This window comes from Nothoprocta perdicaria, unplaced genomic scaffold (assembly GCF_003342845.1).
Source record: "Nothoprocta perdicaria isolate Ctin4 unplaced genomic scaffold, notPer1 scaffold_231, whole genome shotgun sequence".
Lineage (NCBI taxonomy): Eukaryota > Metazoa > Chordata > Aves > Tinamiformes > Tinamidae > Nothoprocta > Nothoprocta perdicaria.
The window spans coordinates 66,230-75,311 of record NW_020455457.1 but is presented as its reverse complement, the minus strand read 5'-3'; the positions used below and the strand labels follow the sequence as shown (position 1 = coordinate 75,311).

The 9,082-nt window shown below is 43.1% G+C and overlaps 1 protein-coding gene across 1 annotated transcript in view; it reads right to left on the bottom strand.

Annotated features, from left to right (window-relative positions):
• SPIDR (scaffold protein involved in DNA repair) overlaps positions 1–9,082 on the bottom strand; it is a 187,565-nt gene that overhangs the window by 166,998 nt on the left and 11,485 nt on the right. The window lies entirely within an intron of this gene.

Sequence of the window (9,082 nt, the reverse complement as noted above, 5' to 3'; positions counted from 1 at the left end):
AAAAAAAAAAAAAAAAAAGGGGGAATATTTTAATTTAAAAATAGATAACCCACGTTCCTTCAGGTAAGAGCACACACACTTCTTTTCTCTCTCTTACCAAATCAAGCTGAAGAAACTCAGTCTGAGAACCCCAGCACCAAATGACTCCAGCAAAGCCAAAGGCTTTTCTAGGCCAGTCTGACTACAGCCAACGGTGTCTCGAAGGGCACCTCCTCCTCAGGCCTAATCTGTTCAGAAAGCCTAGGGAACAACACAAGGAAAGCATGAACTAGACTGCATAAAAACAAACTGCAGAAGTCACGCCGGTGATAGAGAACTGGGGTTGCAAAGGTTCTCACAGCAGCCCAGCTGCACCGACTGCAGGTGCAGCTGCAACATCCATCATCTTTTCACAGCCGACGTCCCAGCTGCTCCACAGAGAAAGCACTGCGGGTGGCGATGGAAAGGGGACACAATCCATTCGCACTGAAAGGCACAGGAGGCAACACGGGGATAGGTGTAGGGGAACCTGCCACAGATCTAGCCCCCTTAAGCGCTGCCCCTCCAGCAGTGATTAGCGGCCGACATTACAGGAATTGTTTTAAACAGAACCAGCATATGGCAATATTGCCACAGAAGTCACCCCACCTCTGGTTTTTAAACTAGAAGGAAGATCTCTGTATTTAACACTCAGCAGATTCTTCTTCATAAATTTGTCCATTTGTTTGAGCCCACATAATCTTTCAGCATCTACAGCATCCTATGCTCAGAGCTCTACAGYCCTATCGCATAAAGTAGGATGAACAGTCTGCTGTTTCTGCTCAGCCTGCTAGCCTCACTTCGTTTCCTTTAGCTTTCACACAGAAATTAAGTCATTTTGTTTACTTATTTCTTTTATTGKGATCCATGAATTTCCTTCATACTTCTTCACAGCAATCTTTTCCATGCAGAAAACTTTCCATATTTTTCATCATTTTTATCAACTCTCTCTGAAGYTTTTCCAGCTCTGCTAGATCTTTTCTTGGGAGTGGGAGAACCAAAACTACTATGCACAAGTACTGATGACACAAAAACACAATGGATTTTTCAAGAATTTTCAGCATTTTTTCAGTTTATGTTAGTCCCAAACCTCATTCCTTCTCAGGCATGACTATTTTATACCAAGATGAAGCTGCTCTCCCCTAAACTGTTGCCTTCACAAGCGGGCAGTCTGAGTCTGCTTCTCTTGGCTTCAGGAGACCCCTTTCTATGCCCAGGAAGGGCTCTGCAAAATACCAACAAGTTACTTCCTCTCTGAGGAGCATCCAACTTCCCACCAGCCCCAGGAGGATTCAAGGAGCTGGTGCAGCTACCAGTTGGGAAGAGTGGCTACTGGTGGTAGAGACTGGTGGTGCAGAAGAGAATGGTTGTGTTAGACAAGAGAGAACAGGCAAAGTGAGATGAAGCAACAACCAGGTGAGGGTGARCGGGGATAAGCGAATGAAATAGGCACTGAGCTGGGAAAAGAGCCTGCGTGGGTGGACGATAACTGGGACTGAATCAAAAAGCACCTCACCGTGCTGGGAGATGGAGCAGTGAGTGAGCAGTGAGGTGCAGCTGCGTCTCCAGGCTTCAARAAGCAAGGGTGAAAAATGCTGGGGTGAAGCTGTAGGGCTTAGGGAGTCTGTGCAGTTGGCACATGTGCACACAGTGTGCTAGTAAGTAAAGGCCTTGAAAAACAGGCAGAAGTCTCTTCAACATTTTTACAAATATGGAGTGAACACATGACTTCCAGTCTATCTCTGTAGAACTTCTCCACGGAAAGGGTTAATTTACTCTTAAGTTATTAGCCTGGAATGCAAGTGTCCTGATAACAAAAGAATGGTAAATCTGAACCACCATCTACAGATGATTCAGACGTTTGTATGGAAACTGTTTATCACGAGGTAAAAGCAACAGAACATGACACAGACCCTGCCAAACTGGATATCAGAAACAGGAAGATTTCACCCCACCCCAGTACCACTTCACCTCTTGAAGGCCACCGGCCATGTCCCTCCATAGTCTCAATCTCTAAATTTCTTAAGTTTAGAGTAAATATTCTCAGCTTTATTCGACTTGTTCTGCTCCCATTTACTCCTTTCCTATCTTCCACATTGCAACAGGAGCCAGATGTAAATGCTCTGATCCCACAGCACGCCACCCAACTGCATTCTTTCCGAGCAGAGGACACTGTCGCAAGACATAGTTAAACAAGCAGAATATATACCGGCCGCCTTCCTCCTCCTATGGCACAAACAAGCACAGAAGGTGCACGGATGCGCAACTGGAAGAGACCTGCACACAGTAAAGGAGGAGAAAGCACAGACAAACAAGGGACTTTTAATAATCACTAACCTAGCTCCTAAACTTTGACCTTCCCCCATTTTCCAAAGTATTTTAAGTTTAGCTCCAGATTGCAAACGTTCAGTAGATTCTACACAGAATTACAGAGAATACAAACACCTTTACATTAAAAAAAATCTATTCCCATTAAAAAAAGGCAAAAAAATAAAATGAACATGTTTCTGAACAATTTTGTCCAAAAGAACAAAAATTCTTGAACAGGTGAAGCCTGAATGTTTAAAATACAGGGATAATCAGATAATGTTACTGTGCTTAATGGTTTACTCAGTCCACCAAGAATTGGACTTTRGATATTTAATACCTTGTTTTCATTTAATAGCTATTCTAAATGCAGCATTATACTTTTTTAATATCTATGCTTTTTTTCTGTATTGCCACAACAAAATCCCAGACCACTAAGTTTCAGCTTGCAAGCAGATGCAAGCAGCAACTTCACAAAGTACCTTAAATGGACAAGGAACATTTGCCTCACCAAAGGGTACAAAAATACGCCCGACTGCAAGAAAGCTTTTTACTTTTTCTGATCAACTTAGCAAACTAACTGTCTGGTGAGAGAAGCAGCCATGTAAAGACTATAAAGTCATTTTAAAACAAACTTACAACACAGAAAAATATAAAAACAAAGGCTCTTCTTTGATAATCACTTTGATAATCAAATTCCAACATATTCTAACATATATAATACAGATGTTAACTCCAATTTGAAGTATACAAATCTCTTTTTGCAGACAGAAACACAAGTCATTAGCCAACCTAGTCCATTACATTCTCTTTCCAAAACTAGAGTATTTRGAAAGCATTGATCAGAACAGCAGATAATCGAGACTAGTCCTATATATTTCAGTWAAACTTCTCTTCCACCATTGTCCTCAGAAAGGATTTCAAGCAAACTGACATTAAGTTCTTCTACAGTTGGGCCTGAGAAGTCCCGAGGCAGGCAAAGACAAACCAAACACCAGCTGCTCTCCCACTGCCCTCCTGGTTCCTTGCAGAGTGTGAGACTAAGAGCCAGTAGCCCGCAATGAAAAWCAGGGATCTGGATTTGGGAGAGGTGCAGACAACAAGCTTTTTCATTTTCTTTTCATTTTGTTAACCCTTCTGGCTTTATCCTTTCAGAGGACAGCTCTGCACTACCCAAGGCACATGCTCTACTTCTTCCTCGGCAGCTCTACAGCTCTTTTTTGATCTGAGTACCCACGAGCCTATGGCAAGGGAGACAGGACATCCTCCTCATTTACTTCACCTCCAAAGGCCAAGGTTAGGACCCTAGCAGGGCAAGGAGATCCCTCTCTGCTGCTCCCCAAAACTTCAAAAGACTCTGCTATGTTCTGTAGAGAGTCCCACTGCCAAGAGGTTCTTGGCCTGAGAAAACCCAGATCTCTCCCATGGAATGCAGCCACAGCAAAACCCAAACAGGCCGTTGCGAGCTTGTTTAAAACACTACACAAATGTGGAAAAAAGAGAGTGGCGGAAGGGAGAGCAAAAAAGGAGGGGTATTTGATACGTGTAGGCAGAGATAGCAGTGCTGTCAACTGCACTTAAAATTGTTGTTCTCCAGAGCCGTGCAAAAAAGAAAATATACAGCTCCGCCAAAGCCTTCAGTTAAACAAAGCAGAGGAGCTGGATTAGCCTACGCAAACAGCCCAGTATTTAAATCAACATAAAAATATGCTCGTGCAGTGACAACACAGGGCTGACAGCACATCAAGATCTGAAGTCTCTCCATGTCACTGTGGTAACTTCTGCAGTTTGATAGATGTTGTACTGCCAGGTTGGGGTATACAGGATTTGGCTGCTCTCTCAGCTAAGAACACACCCAGGCTACTTCACCAAATGGGCACAAAGAAACAGCACTGGCCTCAGCTTCAGCKGGATCTCATGCCAGGACACATGCGCAGGGGCATACGGGTATATAAGCAATTCTGGTCAAACAAAGTTCTTTCAGAACGGGCACCCTGCATCCTCTGTACTGCTATACTGCAGGAAAAAAAATATTTAATGAGGGTCAAGTTGCTCATATGACTGCCCTGTTCTTSAGGAGGATAACAAGCTAATTCGGCCAAATCTCAACTGAATTCCTGTCTTCCCGTACCATAAAGAAAAGTCTCCCCAAGATGAAGCTTTAAGCTATTAAAGCAAGCACCATCTGAACCATTATCTTCCTTCCAGCTTTAAAATTAATGGGGTCATTGCTTAACTGGAGACACAAGAGCAGCTAGTGATTGTGCAGAGAATCCCAGCTCAGAAACGGAGTATATCCCATTCCAACAGCCCAATAAGTCACCGAGACAGAATGCTGGGAGGGCGACTGGGTGTTTCTGGATCAGAGGACACAGCCTGTGACTGAAAGCAGCTGCTGTATTCGTTCAGTTTGGTCAGCAGGTCAGGTATGAACCATTTCATCTCCCTGACAGGAAGGGAAATGGCATTTGTTTCCGACTCGCAGCATTTGCACTGGTAGGTCTGGCTAAAAATGCCAATCTAAAGAGCAYGGCTAGTAGGGCAGCAGAGAGAAAGAGAAGGAGGGAAAACGTTGCCCCAATAGGTAGTGTCATCTTGGCTTTTCCAAGACCTGGCAAGACAGAGGACCAAGCAACCCTGCCTGCTACCTGCTTTGAGCAGGTAGGGCTAGAGACATCCTGAGGTCCMTTCCTAATGGAATTATTCGACAAAGGACCCTTTGAGAAGTTTCAGTGCTTGTGGATGCTCTCATATCTATTCTAGTAAGCTTCCTTGGTCATGGTCTGGTAAAAATAATTGCCTACAACTGTACAGTCATATCATCATGCTTCATCAGTGTTAAGTCATTGATCTGACAGGATGACACAAATTCCATCTGCCATAATTATAATTCCCTACCCTGAGATAACCTATTTTAAATTCTCTTACACAACAGTGGTACTAGACTCAATTCTAATTAACAAACTAATGCTAGTTATAATTACCACTATAATGGGTCAAGAGAGCAAGGACATAAAAGCAGGCCAGAAATAACACCCAAGTCTTGGCCATGCAGGATTCTGCTCAACCTTTAGGTCATCTCTGCAAAACGCCTTTCAGCACTTGGAATCTTCCCCACTGGACACCACAAAAGGAGAGAGATGTTTTTCAGCAAAATTGACAGCAGCCGATCAACATACTTAAGTAACTTAATGGGTCCAATTTTCAAAGATTAGGAGGCCTCTGGTACAAAACATACACCTACATAATTCCATAAGCAGGAAGAATATTTCAAATCATATGCTCTTCTCCTATCGAGGAAAAGAAAATTAATTTTGCACAATATAATTTTTTRTACAACATCTCAAAAGATCCCACCAAATCTCCCGCTGGTAGTGCACAGACTGCAGGGAACTAGAAATTCCACAGAATTTTCAAACGTACCAATTCTCTTTCCTGAATTGACTGTTGCCATACAGCTCATCCCTTTCAAGACTATACCACTCCCCATTTTTTTTTAAGAAAACAAAGCTTAACCATGTAGGTTTTGCCAAGTTTTCAGCCAAATTAGCTGTTAAGATTAGCAGAGACTTGTTAGTGTGGTCTCTGATAAACAGTACCCACTGTAACTAGGTAAGCTTTATTAGTGCTCCATAACAAGTACCAAAGGTTGTCTAATCCCTAGACATAAGCAATATAAGAGTCAAAAAAATATATATCCCCATGACATTCTGGGATAAATCTCACTTGCCCTGCATATAAAGCAAGCAAATCCAGATGCACATTGGACACTGATAAGTAAATTTAATATACAGGCCAAAAAGAAACAACCAGTCTTCATAAGACACAGAAATACTCCATAAAAACGCTGCCCTGCTTCAAGGGATTAAGTTACCAGAAGTGTTCCAGGGAGGGATCYGAGCGTGGAAGCAGCAGCCACTCGGTGCACAGGGAAAGCTCCCAGTGTAGGAGGTGGTATAGCAGGAGGCACGTGCAACAGCACTAAAATTCATTTAATCCTTAGCATTGAAATATTTTCAAAACCTGAATATTTTAGATATGAATAATTCTTATAAAAGAAGAAATTCTGGCTTATGAGATAAGCCCTCTGTACATGGCAAAAAGCAGACATTCCCATTTCCAAAAGCACTCCCGGCAAGCTCACAGAAGTTAAAAAAAAAAAAAATGGGGAAAGAGTGGTTGATGGGCTGAGCTACCATTCAGAGGGACCTGCACAGGCTGGAGAGATGGGCAGAGAGGGCCTCATGAGGTTCAATAAAAGGAAATGCAGGGTCCTGCACCTCGGGATGAATAGCCCTGAGCACCAGTACGGGCTGGGCTGTCCTGCTGGAGAGCAGCTCTGCAGAGGGGGGGTCCTAGGGGACACTCTGGGTCCCCTGGGGTCCTAGGGGACACTCTGATCAGGAGCCAGCATTGTGCCCTTGCGGCCAGGAAGGCCAACAAGATCCTGGGGTGGTCTAGGCAGAGCATGGCCAGCAGGTCAAAGGAAGCGCCTCTTTGCCTCTGCTTGGCCCTGGTGGGGCCACATCTGGAAGACTGTGTCCAGTTCCAGAATCCCCAGTATGAGAGACACACGGAGTTAGTGGAGCACGTCCTATAAAGGACTACTAAGACAATGAAGGGACTAGAGCATATCTCTCATGAGGAAAGGCAGAGAGAGCTGGGACTTCTTTAGCCTGGAGATGAGAAGGCTGAAGGGGATATTATCAGCGCGCACCAAGCACATTTCAAGAGGGTGTAAAGCACCCTGAGCCAGACTCTCTTCCATGGTGCTCGGTGACAGGACAAGAGGCAGAAATTGATATACAGAGCTTCATCTGAACATAAGGAATATCTTTTCCCATAAGGGTGAGTGAGTTCTGGAACAGGTTGCAGAGAGTCCTTCCCTGAAGACAGTCAAAACTCAGCTGGACASAGTCCTGGCCAATGTGCTTTAGGTTGAAAAGGGGTGGACTGGACTAGATTATCTCCAGAGGCCCCTTTCAATCTCAACTATTCTGCGCTTCTACAATTCCCAAAGCAGAAGAAAAAGTGTGTTAGAACATCTTTGAATAATTGGTGCTCTTTCACAAAAAGATGTATGCTGAAAAATTAACATTAATCACTAGTCATTATTTTAGCACCATCGCTTCCAAGAAAAAGGAGAAAAAGGTCAGTTGGGCCTCTTCCACAGGCAACCAAAGCAGAGGATTTCTCAGGAGAGAAGTTTAAAAAAACCCAAAACACTATTTGGATCAGGCCTTGCCAGATCTTTGTCCTGCTCACTTTAAGCAAAATTCAAGTAATTATAGGACAAAAGGAAGTTAACAATAATGAAAAGACTCTCCACTCCTCATCACCTTAAAACATTCACCAAAACATGACTACACCGTGCCTCACATATAATTAAAAAAAAAATTGAACTAAACATAAACCAAAAATGAGCCAAGAGTTGCTTACCACAAAACCAGCTTCAACATGTCTTCATTACTCCCTATCAAGTAGCAAGTTACACTTCAGAGATGACTACTTGATAAGTAAAACARGGACTTAAAATGTAATGCAAACTTAATTGGAAGGATAGTTCACACCCTAAACATAAGCAAAAGTTTTCTTTTCTACATCAAGGTTTTTAAGGAGCTTTCACTAAACAGAAATAATTTTCAAAATAARCCTACTGACGTATTAGAAGAAAAAAGCAGTTGAGAAGTTATTCATCTTTTGAGATTTCCCATTAGAAACCTAGCACACTCTTACCATGGGTAAATACTGCAATAAAGATATTTTGGCAGCAATCCTAAACCTCCAGGACCTCTTGGCATTTAGCATATTTTGAAGTGGGGTAAAATAAATTTCATGGTCTTTTGATTATCCACACACTCCATTAGGTTCCAGAGATTTAGTAAATACCACAAAAATGATGATATATCAACATTTGGCTTTTTTTCCCTCTCCCTACTGTGAACCAGGCCACACAATTAAACAGGCCTTTTAAAGAATATTCATACAGCAAATGACCTCCTATAGCGAACGTTTCTTTTGCGTTCGGCTTTCTTGGAACCCTCTCCAACAGCTTGCCTGCAACTTTTCCTAGGAAAACAGTACATCCCAAGTAAAGTAAAGCAAAGAATGCAAGAGACATAATGATCTTTGGGGATTTACCCTCCCGCATATACCAAAATCCCAAAGGAAAAGTCACCCAGTGAGGGAGACCACCCACAGAAATTCCCACAGGGGAGCACTGATGGACGGCAGCAGCTGGGCAGAAATATAGCAAAGGAATATTCAGATTTCTGATGGACCCACAGACGTGACAGCTGCATAACTATTCTGGTTAGGATTTAATTTTTTTATTACAATATGATTGCACCCAAATAAGCCTTCTCATGAACACCACTTACTAATATGAATGTCTTTCATAACTTTTATCYGGCTTTCCACCTCCACTGTGGAGAAGTCATGCTGGTATAATAAAAGCTGTATAATAAAAGCTGGTATAATACTGCTTGCATAGATTTTATGTCTGTTTTCCCAGGTTTATGCCTAGAGGACACCTTCTTTCAACACTGCTGCCCAGGACACAAGCTATTTTAAAGCAGTTCTTCGGGAACCTGGAGAACACCGTGGTGATTAACCCATGCTGAACTCTGAGAGGTAGAAACTAAACAGCCACCGCCAGGCAAGGCGCTGCTGAAAGCCACGCAAAAGGCAAGGGGCTGGAACGCGGTCCGTGCAGAGCCGCTTTCTCCGCGCGCGGCCCGAGAGCCCGCCGCGCACC